Source organism: Phocoena phocoena, chromosome 13 (genome assembly GCF_963924675.1).
Source record: "Phocoena phocoena chromosome 13, mPhoPho1.1, whole genome shotgun sequence".
NCBI lineage: Eukaryota > Metazoa > Chordata > Mammalia > Artiodactyla > Phocoenidae > Phocoena > Phocoena phocoena.
The window spans coordinates 52,587,105-52,609,961 of record NC_089231.1 but is presented as its reverse complement, the minus strand read 5'-3'; the positions used below and the strand labels follow the sequence as shown (position 1 = coordinate 52,609,961).

Genomic DNA, 22,857 nt, shown 5'->3' with positions numbered 1-22,857 from the left:
GCTATAGTTATACCTACATTGTAAATGGGGAAACTGAGGTGCAGAAAGATACATTAGTTGCTCAAGGTCATGACAGACCCACGTTGGAACAGAGGCTGTCTGACTCCAGAATCCCAACTCTTAACTGCTGAGTATGCTAACAATATCCAATCCTAATACAGTAACAAGTAGTATTATTTCACAACTGTATTATTTACATCACATAGATTTAAATGATTCCATATAAAAAAAGGAAATTATAAAATTTACAGTGTGAGCAATATGATTACAGTCCCTAGGGAAAGATGTGAAATGATTTTAGTAAGGTGTGAATAAAAAGGATCTTGGTAGTATTCAATAACAGTGGCTTGAATAGAGGTTCCCAAACACTGGGTCCAAGAACCAGTGGTCGTCCTTGGTGGAATTGCTCATAAAGGAAGCTGTTCTACTTTAAGACTGTCTTTCAATCTGAAATTCTCTTGACTACTTTTTTTAAAAACTAAATGTATTTTCCTTTAAGAAGCAAGAGTAATAGTAAATGGTACAGATTTTTTAAATGTTTTTCACCTGGAAATTTAAAATTACAAAGCTGGCAACTTAAGCAAATATATAGATTAAATTAGTTATATGTTAATTTTTCTGGTTTTTGGAATTCAAACATCTGGAAGTGTTTAATTTATATGAGATTCATGCTAGGACCTAATGAAGAGACTGCGGTGCTGAAAGAATTTGAATGAGGCAGATTTGGGAGAGATCATGGAAAAAGTAGAAAGATTTGGGTGTAGACTTGTGTATAGTGAAAGACAATTAAGTTGAGCATTCCTTTGCTTTCAGTTATTTCGTAGGAAATTGATTCTGTTTAATTTTATGGAATTCTTTCATAAACATTGATGTAGTAGCTAGCCTCCAAGGATGGTCCCCAAAGAACCCTGTCTTCCAGTATTCATGCCCTCCTGGAGTACCCTCCCACACTGAATCTGGTCTGGGGCCTTATGACCTGCTTTAACCAATAAAATGCAGCAAAAATGGCACTGTGCCAGTAACAAGCCTAAACTTTGTGAGTTTGCCTGGCAACTAAGCATTTAGTGCTCTGGGAAGCCCAACTAAACTGAGATCACCATGGTGTGAGGAAACCCAAGCTAACTAAACACAAGAAGAAATCAGATGGAGGATGACTGAGGAATCCAGCAAACCTTGAGAACAGAGTCTCCAGACTTATGACCCACATCAAGCCATTCCAGCAGTCCCCAGACATTTGAAACGCCCCAGACGACACCACAGGGAACAGACACAAGCTAATCCCTCCAATCACTGCCCACACATCAGAATCATGAACATATAATAAAATGGTTGTTACTTTGAGCTTCTAAATTTTGGGGTAGTTTTTCAACATTAAATAACCAAAACGGTTGGATTTCAGGGAAAAAAATATTCATAGCTAAATGTGTATATAGACGTCTATTGAGAGTACCTTTTATACTTGTTTTATATCACCACTATACAAGGAAGTGGTCCACAATGAAGTGTTGTAAAGGAATGACAAATTAACTCATGTTTATTGTCTTTACTTCAACAAACCTTTGTAGAAAAGAAATGTAAAAGCTTTTTGATCAAATTAAAGAATGCTTCCAGATTTTAAAAAATATTATAAAGTTACCGTATTCCCATATAAACATATTTTCACATATATTTTTATATGTTCTCAATGCATAGTCACATCTATTCTATCTTAAAAATGTACCAAAAATTCAGGTACACGCTGTAAGTTACATATCAATTGTAACTTGGTGCCATAAATTGCATGTAATTTCAAAAATGCATACCACAACATATATACACTACCAAATTGAAAATAGATAGCTAGTGGAAAGCAGCCGCATAGCACAGGGAGATCAGCTCGGTGCTTTGTGACCACTTAGAGGGGTGGGATAGGGAGGGTGGGAGGGAGACGCAAGAAGGAGGCAATATGGGGATATATGTATATGTATAGCTGATTCACTTTGTTATAAAGCAGAAACTAACACACCATTGTAAAGCAATTATACTCCAATAAAGATGTTAAAGAAATTTTTTAAAAAATGCATACCACAAATGTGTTAAGAAGGTTATGTGGCTAAGTTCCTACAGAAACTGTAGTTAACATTTCCAAGAAAGTATGATACTTATTATGTTTCATATAACTTTCCAAAAGGGCATTACTTTATTTATTTTTTTAGTGTGGAACAACTTCACTTGATTCTGAACAACTTTAGTAAACAAAAAGTTGTGAAAATTTAGGTTCAGTTCTGTTTTAAGAGGTTGGTTTTATATGATGAATATTTACCCTCAAGTAGTTTATATGTACATATTTTTCTAGATTTGTAAAGTGAATCAGGAAGAATATGTTCCATTACCTAGGAGTGCTCTTGAGATGAGCCAAGCTTTTTTTTCTTTCCACAGGATATTCAGGCTTGGGAGTCAATGTAGTCTGACATGTTTACATCTACTACAGCCTAGGTGGTGCCTAGGCAGTTGGGGATGTGACATCTATCAAGATTACTGCAAGGAAAAGTGTAGGACCAGCCCTGAGCACAGGGTGCCCTTAAGGGCTTCTCCTGACTCACCCTGGAATGCCTTCCTCTAACATCTGTTTTTTATTTCTTAGAAGCTGCTATTCCATTCAACTGCAAAAATACTTGCATTGACCCTAGAAACAGAATGGAAAAATAGAAGGAAACAGATTTCTGTAAAACAGTTACTTCCCTGCTCTATGTTATTGCCATCTTGGGGACCCTTCTGTTCCCACACTCACAAGCCCAAGCATGTAAATGTCTGATGTTATAATTCATTCCAAGGGTGGAGACTGTTAGGTTTGTGGAACCCCTGAGATGGTGCATGCATGACCACAGTAAGAGAGGAAAGCCCAAATCAAGGAGATAATAACAGATATACATAGTTGGTCACATACTCTTTTTCAGTTTTTGCAAGAGCCTCCTGTCCAAATTTCCCCCTCCCACCCAGCAGCCCCCCACTGGGTCCCATTTGTGTGTTTTCTAGCCCATTGCTTTTTAGATACTTACATCTTCCTCTTTAGGGGCTGTTACATTAGTGAATTGCCTTTTTTGGCAGTAACGGACTCTCGCTCAATATCTAATTCCCTTTTTTTTTTCATAACGACTTTTATCACTCATCTCAGTCTCAACTTTTAAGACTTCCATGCCGGGATATGGGGATATATGTATACATATAGCTGATTCACTTTGTTATACAGCAGAAACTAACACAGCACTGTAAAGCAATTACACTCCAATAAAGACGTTTAAAAAAAAAAAAAGACTTCCATGCCAAACACGTGGAAACAGAAAAATGTGTATCTGACATTTCACCATTTCCCCCTCCCTTTCATCATTCAAAGACCTCCTAAAATATAACATCTTCCCTAAAATCCCTGTAACTTGAAGAGAGGCACTGATTCCTCATGTTCACCCATCAGCATATAAATATCACCCATATACACTCTATATATTCTTTCTTAATAACCAAGACCCTTTATAAACCTTACTCCTTTTTATTTGCAGTGTTAGTGCTCTGCTAGCTGAATTTATACACATGCTCTTGTTTATGTGTTCTTGTCATTGCTGCTTCATGCATTCCCTAAGGCATAGGCTAGGACTTTTAAAGCAATAATCATGTTTTTCTTTCATTATAAAAATAGTACACGCTTATTTTTAAGATTTTGGGAAATATGGAAAAGTAAGAGAACAAAATTCACTCATATTCCCACCACTCAATTACAATCACTATTGACAATTTTGGAGGTTTTCTTTTAATCATTATTTGTCCCCTGCAAAGGTTTGTTTGTTTTGTATGCTGTATGTGCAATTCTTATATACTGTTTTTTTTTCAGCTTACATAATGGTTTGTATAGGCATAATTAAGCATAACTTTTAATACCTGCATAATATTCCATTCCAGAAATTTACCATACTTTATTTAATCATTACTATAAATAGTGCTACTATAAACATCCTTGTGCATAAAGTTTTTTCTTTTCTTTCTTTTTTTGATTTTTTTCCCTTTAAAAATTTTTTTTATTTTATATTGGAGTACAGTTGATAAACATTTTTTGGATTTTTTTCCCTTTAAAAATTTTTAAAATTTTATATTATAAAGTTTTTTCTTACTTGAGAATTATTTCCTTAGAAATGCTTCTCAGGGACTTCCCTGGTGGTGCAGTGGTTAAGAATCCGCCTGCCATTGCCTGGGATATGGGTTCAACCCCTGGTCTGGGAAGATCTCACATGCCGTGGAGAAACTAAGCCAGTGCACCACAACTACTGAGCCTGTGCTCTAGAGCCCATGAGCCATAACTAATGAGCCTGCGTGCCACAACTACTGAAGCCCGCGCACCTAGAGCCCATGCTCTGCAACAAGAGAAGCCACTGCAATGAGAAGCCCGCGCACCGCTGCAACGAAGACCCAACGCAGCCAAAACAAAACAAAAAAAGAAATGGTTCTTAGAAATGGGCCAAAGCATTTTAAACACTTTTGATATATTTTGCCAAATTGTTTTTCAAATAGCAATGCAAGGTTACACTCCGGCTGTTTATGTTTATGTCCCTTTTTTTTTTTTTTTTTTTTTTTTTTTGCGGTACGCGGGCCTCTCACTGTTGTGGCCTCTCCCATTGTGGAGCACAGGCTCCGGACGCGCAGGCTTAGCGGCCATGGCTCACGGGCCCAGCCACTCCGCGGCATGTGGGATCTTCCCGGACAGGGGCACGAACCCGTGTCTCCTGCATCGGCAGGCGGACTCTCAACCACTGCGCCACCAGGGAAGCCCTATGTCCCTTTTTATCATCCTCCCCCTGGCACTGGATGTGTCGTTATTAACATCTTAGATCATTGTTGTATTAATTTGCATATCTTTGATTACTACAACGTTGAATACTTTGCCATATGTTGTTAATTAGTTGTTTTTCTTTTTCTATGAATTAATTTGTGATTTGTGCCTATCCATCAATGGGGCCTTAGGATTTTTCTTATTGATTTTTCTGAGCATAAATATGAATATATATGTATGTATGTGTATATATGTAGGTATGCATATATATATGTATGTCTTAAGGATATTTTTATTTTAGAATTGAAAATTTTTACCAATTTATTGTTTATTTAAACATTTTGAATGTATTTTGTCAATTAAAATATATACTTTAAAAAATTCTGTTAAATCCATGATATTTTAAAGGAATTTATTTTATTATTTTTAATTTAGAAAGTCCTCCCACCTTCCAAAAGGTTGATATATATTTCTATTTTCTTTTGTCTCTTTTCCCCACCCTCACCATGGCTTGCTTTCTGTATATTTTTTTTAATTCCAACTGAAATGCATTTAGGCAAGAGCAGAAAGTCTAGCTGGGAGTCAAGAGACACTGAAACCAGAGTTGAAAAGCTCTGATGAACCATTGATACTCTCTCAGACTTTCCAGGCCTAAATGATTCTCATCTCTGCTTCTTGATGGTTTACTTTATTCTTTCCCTATGTCCATGAACTGATTTCTTCCTACTTCTCCCTGCACATAAGCCAAATATAGCAACTTCTGCATCATGCACTTAATTACAGTGAATTTAAGTACTAAGAGAGGATAAGTATCTCTTGTTCCAATCCATATTCTGTAAATTTTACTTAATTAATTTTTGAACAGTTAATACATACTCTGACATATAAATCCAACAGATACAATGTGGTATTCAATGAAAAGTAATTCTGCCTCTCACCTCTGTCCATAAGCCACTTATTCCTTAACACAAAAGGCAATGGCTGTTCAGTTTCTTATATTCTTTCGCAATCATCCACATTTGTTACATAGACTTTTCTCAACCATGCTTTTTCTTCCCCTATCTTAACAATATATCTTGAAGATTGTTCTGTATCAGTAAATATAGAACTGTCTCATTCTTTTTAACACCTACCAAGTAGTTCACTTTTTGCATTCATAGCAATTTATTTAACCAATACCCTACTAATGGACATCTTAGTTGGTTCCAATCTTTTCCTGTTATAAACAATGCTGCAATGAATAGCTTTGTGCTTAAGTCCCTCCTGAGTTATTTATTTTGATTCTTTTCTTTGTTAAGTGGTTCTTCATTCAATAATTTTTTTATAGGAAGTGCTCATAGGAAAATGGTGTTCATTCTTTCTTTTTAAAAAGTTTCTACTGGGCTTCCCTGGTGGCGCAGTGGTTGGGAGTCCGCCTGCCGATGCAGGGGACGTGGGGTCGTGCCCCGGTCCGGGAGGATCCCTCATGCCGCGGGGCGGCTGGGCCCGTGGGCTATTGACCGCTGAGCCTGCGCATCCGGAGCCTGTGCTCCATGACGGGAGAGGCTGCAGCGGTGAGAGGCCCGCGTACCGCAAAAAAAAAAAAAAAAAAAAAAAAAAAATTCTACTTAGTCAATGTCTTTGCTTTCTATAATTTTCTATATAAACTTCAGGCTACTTTTCCTTTTGTTTCTGCAGTGATTTGGATTTTGGAATAAAGAATTCTTGTTGTTAGTCTACTAATAGTTACCTTTAAACACAAACAATCTTAACTATACATTTTTATGACTATAAATTTAAGCATAAAACTATAACTTTTGAAAACTTTCTTTTTAAATGAGAAATACAAATGGGCACCTTTTCTGCGCAACTTTATCTCTCTCTTTTTTTTTTTTTTAAAAAAAAAAAAACAAAAAAACACTATAGGGCTTCCCTGGTGGCGCAGTGGTTGAGAGTCCGCCTGCCGATGCAGGGGACATGGGTTTGTGCCCCAGTCCGGGAAGATCCCACATGCCGCGGAGCGGCTGGGCCCGTAAGCCATGGCCGATGAGCCTGCGTGTCCGGAGCCTGTGCCCCACAACGGGAGAGGCCACAACAGTGAGAGGCCCGCGTATCGCAAAAACAAAACAAAACAAAACACTATAATCTTTTCTTTCAAGTTTTACAATATTATCTTCAGGTTTGTAACTAAATTATAACTAACATTTAGATTTACTTCTGTATTTTTAACTTCCATATTTGCTTCCAGTCCTTGTAGAGAATTTGTTTTCTTGCACTTTAATTTTTACTCATTTTTGAGTGGTCTAAAGTTAAAACCTTAAATTATTTTATTTTTTTCTTCCAGTTCTATTGACATGAAGTTGACATACAGCACTGTATAAGTTTATCTGTATAACTACAGATAATGATTTGATTTATGTACATCATGAAATGATGACCACAATAAATTAGGAGAACACATGTCATCTCATATAGATACAAAGTTAAAGACACAGAAAAAAAATTTTTTTCCTGTGAACTCTCAGGATTTACTCTCTTAACAACTTTATTTTTAGATTTTTTTTTGATGTGGACCATTTTTAAAGTCTTTATTGAATTTGTTACAATATTGCATCTGTTTTATGTTTTGGTTTTTTAACCAGGAGGCAGGTGGGATCTTAATTCCCTGACCAGGGATTGAACCTGCACCTCCCACATTGGAAGGTGAAGTTTTAACCACTGGGCCGCCAGGGAAGTCCCAAATATTTATTTATTTATTTATTTGGCTGTGCCAGGTCTTAGTTGCCACACTCAGGATCTTCGTTGCCATGTGTGGGATCTTTTTTTTAGTTGCGGCTTGCAAACTCTTAGTTGCGGCATGTGGGATCTAGTTCCCTGACCAGGGATCTAACCTGGGGCCCCTGCATTGGGAGTGCAGAGTCTTAGCCACTGGACCACCAGCGAAATCCCAACAACTTTCAAATATAACATACAGCAGTGTTAATTATATTTATAATGCTGCACATTACATCCCCAGTACTTATTATCGTATAACTGGAAATGTGTACCTTTTGAATGACTTCATCCAGTTCCCACCTGCCTCACCCCCTGCCTCTGGTAACCACAAATCTGATCTCTTCTTCTATCAGTTAGTTGGTGGGTTGATTGATTTTTGAAGTATAATTGACCTACAACACTATGTTAGTTTCCGTTACAGAACATAGTGATTCAATATTTCTATTCATTTCCAACTGATCACCATGATAAATCTAGTTATAAAATGACACCATACAAAGATATTACATAGTTATTGACTATATTCCCCACACTGTCTGTTTCATACCTGTGACACGTTTAAAACTTTAAATAATTTTAAAATGAAGAATACTTAGGTGAGATCTAGCACATCTTTAAGCATGTCTGTTGTCTTCAGACATCAGTGACAACATGGATAGATACAGTTTTTTGGTTCGTAAATCTTTGCCCTAAAATTCTTTAAGTGTACTCCACTATCTGTTTTTAGACTTAGTGCTACTGAAGAAAAGTAAAAGACCAACCTGTGTTTTGCTACTTGATAGTCAACATTTTCTTGCTTAACTCTTGCAGGATTCTTTGTGTATTTCTGAAATTCAAAAACTTCACTGGGATAATCCCAGGGGTGGATCTCTTATCATAAATTTTTTCTGGAAGAGGGAACTTCTGAAAAGACTAAGGTCTTCCTTCACCTCACTGAAATTTTCTTTTTTTTTTTAACATCCTTATTGGGGTATAATTGCTTTACAATGGTGTGTTTGTTTCTGCTTTATAACAAAGTGAATCAGTTATACATATACATATGTTCCCATATCTCTTCCCTCTTGCGTCTCCCTCCCTCCCACCCTCCCTATCCCACCCCTCCAGGCGGTCACAAAGCACCGAGCCAATATCCCTGTGCCATGCGGCTGCTTCCCACTAGCTATCTACCTTACGTTTGTTAGTGTGTATATGTCCATGACTCTCTCTCGCCCTGTCACAGCTCACCCTTTGAAATTTTCTTATATATTAGTTTATTACATATGCTTCATTTATCTCATCTTCTTTTGGAACACCTATTATCAATACCTAGGATTTCATCTTTGTCTTCCTTATCTCTATTTCTTTTTGTTCTTTTCTTCTACATTCTGGGAAAGCTTCTCAAGTTTGTCTTCTGAAACACATTTGATTTGCTGTCCTGAAGAGTCGGCTACATATGACCTCCAGAATGGATTTTATTTGAGTTACTGCATTTTAAAATCTTGGTTTCCTTAAAGACTTTTCTACCCTGTTTTCTTTTCACCTTAATCTGTTTTCATTTCAGTTTAGCCTGCTCTATCTATTCGTACTTCATAGGCATGAGTTTTTTATTAAAAAAAAGATATAACTTAGATCTAGTAAAATGCACAGATCTTAAGTGTACAAGTCAGTGGAGTTTTATATATGTATACAACTGTGTGAACACCACCAAATCTATTATAGAACACTTTTAACACTCTCAAATAGTTCCTCATTTCCCCTCTCTATAAACACCTCACCAAGGTTAATCTGTATTCTGATTCCTATCACCATAGATTAGTTCTTCATGTTTTAGAACTTCATAGAAATGAAACAATATACTATATAGTTTCTTGTGACTGACTTGTTCTTTTTATAGATTTGGGAGCATTTTGTGTGTGTGTGTGTGTGTGTGTGTATATGTGTGTGTGTGTGTGTGTGTGTGTGTGTGTGTGTGTGTGTGTGGTACGCGGGCCTCTCACTGTTGTGGCCTCTCCCGTTGCGGAGCACAGGCTCCGGACGCGCAGGCTCCGGATGCGCAGGCTCAGCAGCCATGGCTCACGGGCCCAGCCGCTCCGCGGCATGTGGGATCTTCCCGGATTGGGGCACGAACCCATGTCCCCTGCATCGGCAGGCGGACTCTCAACCACTGAACCACCAGGGAAGCCCTTGGGAGCATTTTTTAATTGTAGTAAATATATATATAACTTAAAATTTACCACTTTAACCATTTTTAAGTGTACAGAAAAGTGGTATTAAATATACTCACATTGTTGTACAACCATCACCACCATCCATCTCCAGAACTTCCCAGCTTCCCAAACTGAAATCCTGTACCCACTAAACACCAGTTTCCCATACCCCCTTCCCCCAGCCCCTGGCAACCACTATTCTACTTTTCATCTCTATGAATTTGGTACTATTCATAGTACTCTATGAATGAGGTACTATTTCAGGTACCTCAAATAAGTGGAATCATAGAATATCTTTTTGTGTCTAGCTTATTTCACTTAGCATAACATCTTAAAGTTCATCCATCATGTAGCACGTGTAAGAATTTCCTTCCTTCTTAAGGCTAAATAGTATTCCATTGTACATAAATACTTTTTGTTTATTTATTCATCCATTGATGGACATGTAGATTTTTTAAAAACGGTCTTCCTAAAATTTCTTCCTGTTCCTGTAGTAAATCAGTATTCGATTAAAATGTTCTTAAGAGATTATTTTCCTTGTCTTACACTGCAGAAATTTATTCCATAGTTCTCATTCCCCAACCCCCACCCCCATTTTCTCAACTTTGAATTGGGAGAAAAATATCTAGGCCCAGAGTTTGTAAACAGATTAGATGCAGTGTTGTTATTTTGTTTCCTTATCATATAGCTTAGGTATTGATGGACTCTGCTTCTCTAATATTCTGTGATTTGATATGCACAGGCCTTATTCTAGTTTTTTTTTTCTGCTTAGCAAGCATTTCTTTTGTGTAGTTCTTTTGAAATGAAGTAGAATCACTTCTCCATCCTCTATTAGAAAGAGGATGTTTAACCTAGAGAATTTAACTGTATTTACTCTTCCTTAAGGACGACTTTACCCCTCCCCGCAGCTTTCACTGTTTTTAGGGTTCTTCTAACTCTACCTCTACCTCTACCTGAAATTCTCTTTTTTCCATAATTGGTCAATTAAATTTTTGGGTTTTTACTAATTTTTTTTCTTCCAGCATTATTGAGATATAGTTGACATACAGCACTCTATAAGACTGAGGTATTACATCACCTGAAATTCTTTACCTTTGTGAAGACTACCTATCCCAAGGTCTCCACTCTCTTTATCCTAAGCCTTATTTTGTACTGGGGATTGTAGAAACTGAATTGGTTAAGAGGCGCTGTTAATGACAGGAAGGGGCACCCCGACCATTCAGACATCTGTTTCCACACAGTGAAGGCCATGGCTGCCTAGATTTTCTCATTAGTGAAGCTCTGTGTTCCCAAACTATGGGCAGTCAGTGAAGGGAATCTAGAGGAGCCATGAGACAGAGTCCCTTCTACCTAATTTACAGATTTCCAGATTCAAAAGGTGCTGTGTGGGGAATTTCCTGGCGGTCCAGTGGTTAGGACTTCACTCTTTCACTGCTGAGGACACGGGTTCGATCCTTGGTCAGGAAACCAAGATGCCATAAGTGCATGGGGTGGCCAAACCAAAAAAAAAAAAAAGTTGCTGTATGCCTCAGATATCAATTCTGTTTCTTAGTTTGGCACTAATGAAAATTTAGTAATAGAAATACTTTCAGCATTCTCCTTTATGATTGACTTTTATCCTTTATTTCGAGAGTGATTGTGCATTTTCATCTTTTTGTATTACTTTGTGAATATTTAATGGAAGGCTGGGAGATGAACTATTAAATGCTGCTGTTATTCAGCCATCCCTAAAGTGTGGGTCCAAGGTTAACTTACTTTATATAATCCCCGTGTTATAAGACACCTAAGGAAGAGTCTCTTTCCCACTAGCTCGTTACCTTAAATGTAAGTATTAAAGTAATCTCTTTGTGTTAAGTACTTGCCATTCTCAGGAGCCTCATAAAAAGCAAATATTCTCCAAAGGGGTGAAACAGGTCAGTATCACCTTGGTTTGATAGCTTTAAGTCATCAAGCAACACCGGTTTACTCTGGCAATGAGGGAGTAAGGCACATAAACTGGTAACAGCCCATGTTGCATTTTCCAGTATTCAGACAAGCACTTTAAATCAGAAGAGCAGAAACACTTTTACTGCTTTGAACTTCCCAAAGTACCCCAGGCAATCCCAGAAAAGGCCTCAGTACTTCTTATCTAGAATACCTCAGCTGTTTTACAAGCATCGATGAGAATTGGAAAGCATCATCACAGACAGCTACTGCTGATCAACCCAGGCTCTTTACTGTAAACTTGTGGCTTCCTATTTTTGTTTTTATTTTTTTTTTTAACCAATGCTAATACTAGCTGTTATGACATCTTACAACACTGTCCAATAAGAACAACAGATAAAAGTGGGCTGCTACAATTGAAGCAGGGAGGAGTACCAGGGCATCCACCCTCTCCCCACTACTTTTGGTGGGGAAAGGGCTCCATGGAATGCCTAGAGCTCTGAGTAACATAATTTCTAAATCACTGTCCAAGACATCACTAAAGGGTGTTTGTCCAAACTACCCACAAAAGAAGAGTATGAGAAAGGGCATCAAGACATCTCGGCATAACTAGAATGCCTGAGTTCTGACTTTGTGTGTTATTTTAAGAATACACTTGATTGGTGTTGTCTATACATAGCACTCTTACCCCTTCTATTCTAGGCAACTACTGAGGGAGTTCCATTGGACCGTGTGATCACCAAAACCTTACTCTTCCTTATATTCATTTTACATATCTTTACAAACATCCTTAAAAATCTTTTTCTTACATCTAATATCAGAATGTGACTTCCACTTCCAACCAAGTTAGAGTACATCCACTATGGCGCATCTCTGCTGCTGATTACAGTGAAAACTATGGACAAAATACACAAAAATCGGGCTTCCCTGGTGGTGCAGTGGTTGAGAATCTGCCTGCCAACGCAGGGGATACGGGTTCGAGCCCTGGTCTGGGAAGATCCCACATGCCACGGAGCAACTAGGCCCGTGAGCCACAATTACTGAGCCTGCGCGTCTGGAGCCTGTGCTCCACAACAAGAGAGGCCGCGATAGTGAGAGGCCCGTGCACCACGATGAAGAGTGGCCCCCAATTGCCGCAACTAGAGAAAGCCCTCGCACAGAAACGAAGACCCAACACAGTCATAAATAAATAAATAAAATTTTTTTAAAAAAACACAAAAATCTAAGGACTCTCAAAAGTAAATGAAATCAGGTGGATTGTGGACTGGAGTCAAAACTTGAAGGAGCAATTCATTTGAGAATGAGTTTTCTATTTTTTCCCCTCTTTTCTCCTGTGGCTTTGCCCCAAGTGCAGAACTGTTTGCCAGCAGTGATACAGGGACTCTAAAACTCTAAAAGAAACCTTGCCTTTTTACACAGAAGAACTGGGAAAGGGGGCCTCTGTGGGGCAGAGAGTGTAGGAGGAATCCTGGAGAGAAGTGAGTTGGAGAAGAGGATATCCCAAAATTGTGTAAGAAACTAGACAGGTCCCTAACTTACCCTTGAGCTGCATATGCATGGGACAGACCCAAAGCAGCCTAGCAAAACTTTGAGAATTGAATTACTATTTAAACCACCAACCAGGTCTCAGACTAACCTCTTAGAGATGTATGTGGTTGAACAGACCCAAAGCAGCATCAGCAAGGTTAGGAAACTGAACTGAGATTGGAACCACTGTCCACAGAAAGGGATTTTTTGGTTGCTGTTCTAACAATCCATTTATTATTTATGTATTCCTCCATAGAAACACCCCCCGCACTGAAGAGGTTATTTGGAGCGAGTCACAACCTGGGGCCTGGAGTCTGAAATCTAAGGTACCCTCCTCCCTCATTTTGTGGCTTAGGTGGGGGCATAGACCAGACAGAACTGGCATCTCTTTTTTATACTGCATAAGGGAAGGGGACCTAGGCACACCCTGGAGAGGTGATTGCCAGGCTGGAAGATAAATTCTCTGAATAGCAGCACTTTTACCTCAATACAGGGCTGGGAGTTGGTTGGGAGTGCTGTAGGGACAGGGGGAGGAGTTAATTTGGTAGAGGAGTTATTTGCAGGTTACAGAGAGAAATGAAGGGAGTACACTGACACAGGGCCAGGGTATCAGCAGGGTCAGTAGGTGCTGCTGTATGTCTTTATTATCTCAAGGGGAAAGTGACAGAGGCATCATAGCCAAAGAGGCCCTTAGCAATTAGGCCCAGTGCCCCTGCAATGATTCTGGAGCGGTTTCCTCTCTCAACAAGGACAACAATGGAGGTGATCAGGTAGAGGATGGCCACTATGAGGGCTCACTCCAAGGCCAGTGAATGAATTGTATCTTGGTGTGCAGGTCACACATGTAGACGACAAAGAAGATAGAAGCAAAGATCAATTCAATCACAGACAGATAGGAATATCCTGCTGTTGAGGCACTGAAGAGGGTCAGAATCACCAGGCACAATATAATCTCAGCAAACAGGAGACTTCCCTTTTGGGTGCACAAGAAGTTGGTGCAGGTGGTCCAGCAGTGGGGGGCAGATGTGTGCTGGGAATCTGCCATGGTGGGGCTGGAGTCCCTGGGGGCAGGGAGGATCTGCTTGCAGGCTCGAGGCTGGTGCACACCCAGCTGTCTTGCCGGATCAAAGTGATTTTAAAAATTTGTAGGTTGAAGCTAACTGGTTCTGTCACCTGCTAAAACAGTAATAATGATAATAATGATAATAATAATGAATAACATCCTTTAGAGAATTTTAACAGGATCTGTATCTACACAATTTAATATTCAAAAAGTCCAGAATATAATCCAAAATTACTTGATAAGCAAAAGGCCAGGAAAAGGTGACCAATTCTCAAAGGAAAAGAAAAATCAACAGATGCCAACCCCAAGGTGACACATATGCTGAAATTATAAGAGAAAGACTTTAAAGCAGATACTATAATAAGCTTCATGAGGCAAAGGTAAACACACATGAAACAAAATGAATGGAAAGATAGGAGGTCTTAGCAAAGAAAATAAATTATAAAAAATGAATAAAATAGTATTAAAATATACATTCTCTGAAATTTAAAATTTACTAATGAACTCAATAGCAGAATGAAGATGACATGGGGAAGAGTCAGTGAACTTGAAGACAGATTAACAGAAATTCTCCAATCTGAAAAACAAAGAGAAAAAAGATTAGAAAAACTGAATAGAACTTCAAGGAGCCATGGGACTGTATCAGAAGTCTAACGTTTGTAACAATTGAGTCCTATAAAGAAAATTGGTGCAGAAAAATATATTTGATGAAACAATGGCTGAAAACTTCCCAAAATTGGTGAAAGACATTAACTTGCAGATTCAAGAAATTCACAGAACATAAAACAGAATAGACTCAAAGAAAACCACACCCAGACATATTATAATCAAACTACTGAAAACTAAATGTAAAGAAAAAATCTTAAAAGCAGCTAAGGAAAAATGACACAACATATATAGGAGAACAAAGATGTTAATAATGATGGACTTCTCCAGCTGCATAGCACAGGGAGATCAGCTTGGTGCTTTGTGACCACCTAGAAGGGTGGGATAGGGAGGTTGGGAGGGAGATGCAAGAGGGAGGAGATATGGGGATATAGGTATACATATAGCTGATTCACTTTGTTATACAGCAGAAATTAACACAATATTGTAAAGCAATTATACTCCAATAAAGACGTTTAAAAAAAAAATGATGGACTTCTCATTGGAAACTGTGGAAGCCAGAAGACAGTAGAACATCTTCAAAATGATAGGAAAAAACTTTCGACCAAGCATTCTAAATCCAATGAAAATATCCTCTAGGAGTGAAAGAGAAATAAAGATATTCTCAGATGAAGGTAAACTAAGAGAACATACAGCCAACTAAAAGAAATGTTAAAGCAAGTTCTTCAGACTGAGGGGAAATAATACCAGATGAAACCTGGAACTTCAGGAATCAAAGAAGAACAAAAACAGTAAAATCTGAGTAAATATAGAAAACTGGGTTTTTTTTTAATGCATGTTCAATTAATACATATGACAAGTATAGTATAAAGGGAGGAGGTTAAGAGACTTATATGATTGTAAAACTTCTAAATATTAAATAGTAAAACATTACTCTAACTATACTCTGAAATGTTAAGTATTTCTGTTGTATTATTTAGAGCAGTAGTTCTCAACTTGGGCTGATTTTGCCCACCAGGAGACAACTGGCAATGTCTAAAGACAATTTTGACTGCCATAATTGGGGAAGAGGTGCAACTGGCATCTGGTGGGTAGAGATCAGAAATGCTTTTAAACATCCTACAATGCATAGGACAGCTGTCCAGAACAAATAATTATTTGGTCCAAAATAGAAATTGTACTGAGTTTGAGAAATTCTTCCCTAGAAAAGACCAGAAAGAGAAAGGGAGAGGGAGGGAGAGAGGGAGGGAGGAGAGAGAGAAAGACAACACCAAAAAAGCAGTAGATAAAATAGAGTGGAATACTAAAACTATTCAAACTATCCAAAAGAAGGCAGGAAATGAGGAATAGGGAAACAAAAGAGCAAACAGAACAAAAACCACATAGCAAAATAATAGATCTAGGTCTAACCACACCAATAATTACATTAAATGTAAATGGTCTAAATATACCAATTAAAAGATTGAAGTAATATTAAAATTTTTAAAAATCTACATGTTGGTCTCAAGAAACTCAGTTTAAACATAAAGACTTAGATAGATTAAAAGTAAGAGTATGGAAAAAAATATTCCACAGAAACAATAATCAAAAGGAAGCTGGAGTGGCTATTTTAGTATCAGACAAAGTAGACTTCAGAACAAGGAATGTTATTTAGGATAAAAAAAGGACATTACAGATTTATAAAATGGTCACTTTACCAGAAGACATAACAATCTTAAATGAGTATGCACTTAATAACAAGGCTTTAAATAAAATACATGAAGCAAAAACAAACCTTGACAAATTTAAATAAATTAAAATAATACAAAGTATGTTAATGGACCATAATAAAATTATACTATTATAAAGCAACAGCAGAAAGATAGTTCTTTTTTAGTTTTGCATATGGATGTCAAATTGTTTGACAACCAGATGCTGAAAAACTATCCCTTCACCATTGAATTTCTTTAACAACTTTGTCAAAAATCAATCAATTGACTGATTTTGTATAAATCTACTTCCGGACTCTCTGTTCTATTCAATTGATCTATATGTTTATATTTACCAACACTACACTCTCCTAATAACTGTAGCCTTATAATAAGTATAAATCAAGTCATATAAATTTTCTTCTATGTCAAAGTTGTTTTGGCTATTGTACAGCCTTTGTTTATCCATATAAATTTTAGAATCAGCTTGCTAATTTCTACAAAATACACTACTGAGATTACGATGGGATTACATTAAATCTGTAGATCAGTGTGGGGAGAATTGACATTCTAATAATATTAAGACTTCCAATCCATGAATACAGTATGCTTTCCATTTATTTGGATCTTTTATTTCTTACATCAATAGCTTATAATTTTTAACATGTATATTATATACCAAAATATATCATATTTTTATACTATTGTAAATAGTACTCTTTTCAAATTTCAATTTCTAATAGTTTATGTTACTTTATAGAAGCACAATGAATGTTTGTACATTGACTTTGAATCCTATGACTTTCCTAAATTCACTTATTAGTTCCAGTAGCTGTTTTATACATTCTTTGGGATATTCTGTCTGTTGATAGCCAATAGAGACAGATTTCTTTCTTTCTTTTCAATCTACATTTACTTTATTTATTTATCTTGTCTTACTGCACAGGCTTCACCCTCCAGAACAGTATCAGATAGAAGCAATAAGGGTGGACACTCCTTCCCTTTTACCTATCATACGGGAACATTCAGTCTTTCACCATTATGTTAGTTACAGGTACCCTCTATTAAAACGGGGATTTTTTTTCTATTCTTGGCTTGATAAGCTTTTTAAAAATTCAAGTATGGACGTTTTTTCTGCATCTGTTGAGATAATTGTGTGGTTTTTCTCTTTTATTCTGTTGATATGATAAATTACATAGATTGTTAAATGTTAAACCAACATTCCACTCCTTGGATAAACCCCCAATTTACCACGAAATATTATCATTTTTATATATTGATGGATTCAATTTACTAACTTTTTTTTTTTTTTTTTGTGGTACGCATGTCTCTCACTGCCGTGGCCTCTCCCATTGTGGAGCACAGGCTCCGGATGCGCAGGCTCAGCAACCATGGCTCACGGGCCAAGCCGCTCCGTGGCATGTGGGATCTTCCCAGGCCAGGGCACGAACCCGTGTCCCCTGCATTGGCAGGCGGACTCTCAACCACTGCGCCACCAGGGAAGCCCCAATTTACTAACTTTTTTTTAAGGTTTTTTGTGTGTATGTTTATATTTCCTCCCTCCCTCTTTCTCTCCCTTTTTCTTTCTTTTTCTTCTTTGTTTCGCTATCATGGTAATGCTAGCCTCATACAACAAGTTGGGAAGGGTTCCTTTCCTTACCATTTTGTCATAGAGTTTGTGTAGAATTGTTATAATATCTTTAAATGTTTGGTATAACTCACTAGTGAAACCTAGAGTATTCTTTGTTGGAAGTTTTAAGCTATAAATTCAGTAGTTTTAAGCTATTATCAGTAGATAATCAGGTTATCTATTTCTTCCTGAGGGAGCTTTGCTAATTTGTGTCTTTTAAAAGATTGTCTATTTCATCTAACTTTTTAATTTCTGAGAATCAATTTTTTTCATCATAATCTCTTGTCCTTGTAATGTATATAGTGTCTCTAGTGATGTACCGACTTTCGATCCTGAGATTGGCAATTTACATGATCTCTTTTTTCTTGGTCAGTTTGGCTAGAGATTTATAAAATTTACTAATCTTTTCAACATATCAGTTTTTGCTTTCATTGGTTTCTCTATTAGCTTTCTGTTTTCAAATTTATTGGTTTTCATTCTTATCTTTATTCCCATCCTTCTACTTGATTTGCATTAAATTTGTTTCCTTTTTCTAGATTCTTAAACTGAAAGCTTAGGCTACTGTTTTTAAACTCTTGTTCTTTATTAATACAAGCATTCAGTTCTATAAATTTTCTTCTGGCTACATTTCACAAATTTTTATATGTTGTATTTTTATTCAGTTCAAAATATTTTCTAATTTCCCTTGAAATTTCCTCTTTGGCAAGTGGTTCATTTAGAAGTATGTTGTCTAATTTTCAAATATTTTCCTGATTTTTAAAATTGTTTTTTCATTTGATTTTGTTCTGGTCAGATTATATACTGTATATGTGTGGGTTTTTTTCCCCAACTGATATTTTCTATTGTGGTAAAATATACATAACATAAAATTTACCATTTCAAACATTTTAAAGGGTACAGTTCAGTGGCTTTAAGTATCAATCACAATATTGTGTAACTATCACCACTTTCTATTTTGAGAACATTTTCATTTTTCAGCATCCCATATAAAAACTCTGCATCCTTAAAACAATAACTTTCTCTTCCCCTCAGCCACTTGTAATCTCTATTCTATTTTCTGGTCTCTATGAACTCACCTATTTCTAATTCTTTAAATTTGTTAAGATTTGTTTTATGGTTCAGACTACAGACTATCTTGGTAAATATTCCATATGCATTTGAAAAAAATTGTGTATTCTGCTGATGGTGGAATATTCTATAAATGTAAATATGGTCAGGTTGGTTGATAATATTGTTCTTTTGTACACTATTGATATTAAATTGTTCTATTGATTCCTGAGAAAGAAATGTTGATGTCTTCATGTATATATGTGGATTTCTGGCTTATTTCTACTAGCTTTTGTTCCATATATTTTGAAGCCCTATTTTGAGGTGCATACACATTTAGATTTGTTACATCTTTTTGATGTTACCCATTTATAATTATGTAATGTCTTTCTTTATCCATGCTAATACTTCTTTTCCCAAATCTTCTTCAATATAAGCTCTCCAGATTCATGAACTGGAAGTACCCCATTTCACACTCCCAGTCACATATCTAAATCTAATTTTGTCAGATAACTACAGTAGTTTATGTGTTTCTAAATACAGAAGTATGTGGCTTATAGAACAAGTTGAGAGCTGTGTAGTGACTGAAACCTATGCCCTCCCAAAACAAAGCAATCTCACATTAGCAAAAGAGAAAAATTCTAGAAAGGATTCTATAGTGGTACTTGAAGTTTGAAATCCTGTATGGAATCTTGGTTGTGATTTTTTCTTGCAGTTTAGGACCTCTAGCCTGTTTCCTTGTCCTGTACTTCCCCAAAACTAATGTTCTAGTAAACATCAGTGGGACTGAGCATCAGAGTGACCCCTAATGCCAGAGTACACACACTCCCACTCCCTAAATGCCAACCTAAATTCCTGAAGGAGCCAAGATCGACTTGATCTCTATTTCTGGATCTTAGAATAGTGGAGAGTTTTGTTAGGTTGTTTTCAGTCCTAAGAAGGCAGCAATAGCTGCTGTTTCAATTGTGAAGGAAATAGTATCCTCTCATTACTATTTATGACTGTTATTTCCCTGGCATGGGACTTTAAAAAACAAAACAAAACACTACAAAACCAGAAAACAGCTCTTACTGCCTAAAGAAAGGGAAAACTATCTTTGTTGTGTTTTGGCAGAAAAGTTAAGTAATGAAAATGAGGATTATTCTTTCTGAGTCTCAGATTTCTCATCTGGAATATGAAGATTATGATAATGCCTGCCTCAGATGGTTCTGAAAAACAGATAACTGATAAGAAATAATGAGTTGTAGAACTCTAAGTAAATGTTAGTTATTAATATTGCTTTTTATATGCACCTGTAAGATTTATCACCTCAATAATTTAGTTTTAATTGGAAAAGTTGATACTTTTTAGCTTATATTTCTTTCAAATTTCTTTTTTACTTTATGGAGAAAAGCAGTTGGCATTTCAGTAATTTTTATTCTTTCAGTTTTATTGAGATATACTTGACATATAGCACTGTATAAGTTTAAGGTGTATAGTATAATGATTTTACTTTTACTGCAAGCAAATTATTTTTAAAAGTCCTTTACCCTCTATACTAATTCCTCTGCTTTTTACAAGATGATTCAATCTGTTCACAAGATGATTCAATCTATTCACATTATTTTCAATGAAGCTATGTTCATTTAAAGGTATTGTAAGAATACAAAATATTTCCACAAATATACATGGTACATCTTATCTTTTAAAGACTAAATTTGAAAAGCTAAAAATCTTTCCTCAGCTATTTCTAGTATACTTTGCCCATAAATACCAGTCTTCAAGTTCTCAGAATTCATATCCAATCATCACTACAGCTCAAGAGGCAAATATATATCTTCTGTTTCAGATAAGGCCAGTTGGAATATAGTCTTACTGGGTAATCCAGCTTTTTAGTCTCTGCAAAGCATATTTTTAAAGTCTCTGCACACATAGTATATGGGTTTCTTTGAACTGTGTGAGGTTGACAGAGGTAATTAATACACAGTAAATTATATTTTATTTTATTTTTAAAATTTTTGAATTTTATTTTATATTTTTATACAGCAGGTTCTTATTAGTCCAATTTTATACACACCAGTGTATACATGTCAGTCACAATCACCTAATTCATCACACCACCACCACCACCACCCACCCCCATTTTCCCCTCTTGGTGTCCATACTTTTATTCTCTACATGTGTCTCAATTTCTGCCCTGCAAACCAGTTCATCTGTATCATTTTTCTAGGTTCCACATACATGGATTAATATATGATATTTGTTTTCCTCTTTCTGACTTACTTCACTCTGTATGACAGTCTCTAGATCCATCCACGTCTCAACAAATGGCCCAATTTTGTTCCTTTTTATGGCTGAGTAATATTCCATTGTATATATGTACCACATCTTCTTTATCCATTCGTCTGTCGATGGGCATTGAGGTGGCTTCCATGACCTGGCTATTGTAAATAGTGCTGCAATGAACATTGGGGAACACGTGCCTTTCTGAATTATGGTTTTCTCTGGGTATATGCCCAGTAGTGGGATTGCTGGATCATATGGTAATTCTATTTTTAGTTCTTTAAGGAACTTCCATACTGTTCTCCATAGTGGCTGTATCAATTTACATTCCCACCAACAGTGCAAGAGGGTTCCCTTTTCTCCACATCCTCTCCAGCCTTTGTTGTTTGTAGATTTTCTGATGATGCCCATTCTAACTGGTGTGAGGTGCTATCTCATGGTAGTTTTGATTTGCATTTCTCTAATAATTAGTGACATTGAGCAGCTTTTCATGTGCTTATTGGCCATCTGTATGTCTTCCTTGGAGAAATGTCTATTTAGGTCTTCTGCCCATTTTTGAGTTGGGTTGTATGTTTTTTTAATATTGAGCTGCATGAGCTGTTTATATATTTTGGAGATTAATCCTTTGTCCGTTGATTCGTTTGCAAATATTTTCTCCCATTCTGAAGGTTGTCTTTTCATCTTGTTTATGGTTTTCTTTGCTGTGCAAAAGATTTGAAGTTTCACTAGGTCCAATTTGTTTATTTTTGTTTTTATTTCCATTACTCTAGGAGGTGGATCAAAAAAGATCTTGCTGTGATTTATGTCAAAGAGTGTTCTTCCTATGTTTTCCTATAAGAGTTTTATAGTGTCTGGTCTTATATTTAGGTCTCTAATATATTTTGAGTTTATTTTTGTGTATGGTGTTAGAGAGTGTTCTAATTTCATTCTTTTACATGTAGCTGTCCAGTTTTCCCAGCACCATTTATTGAAGAGACTGTCTTTTCTCCATTGTATATCCTTGCCTCCTTTGTCATAGATTAGTTGACCATAGGTGCGTGGGTTTATCTCTGGGCTTTCTATCTTGTTCCATTGATCTATGTCTCTGTTTTTGTGCCAGTACCATATTGTCTTGATTACTGTAGCTTTGTAGTATAGTCTGAAGTCAGGGAGTCTGGTTCCTCCAACTCCATTTATTTCCCTCAAGAATGCTTTGGCTATTCAGGGTCTTTTGTGTGTCCATACAAATTTTAAGTTTTTTGTTCTAGTTCTGTAAAAAATGCCATTGGTAATTTGATAGGGGTTGCATTGAATCTGTAGATTGCTTTGGGTAGTATAGTCATTTTCACAATATTGATTCTTCCAATCCAAGAACATGGTATACCTCTCCATCT

At 36.6% G+C, this 22,857-nt stretch overlaps 1 pseudogene; it reads right to left on the bottom strand.

Annotated features, from left to right (window-relative positions):
- Positions 1 to 13,724: 13,724 nt before the first annotated feature.
- LOC136132567 (proteolipid protein 2 pseudogene) lies at positions 13,725 to 14,233 on the bottom strand (annotated as a pseudogene).
- Between the last annotated feature and the right edge of the window lie 8,624 nt (positions 14,234 to 22,857).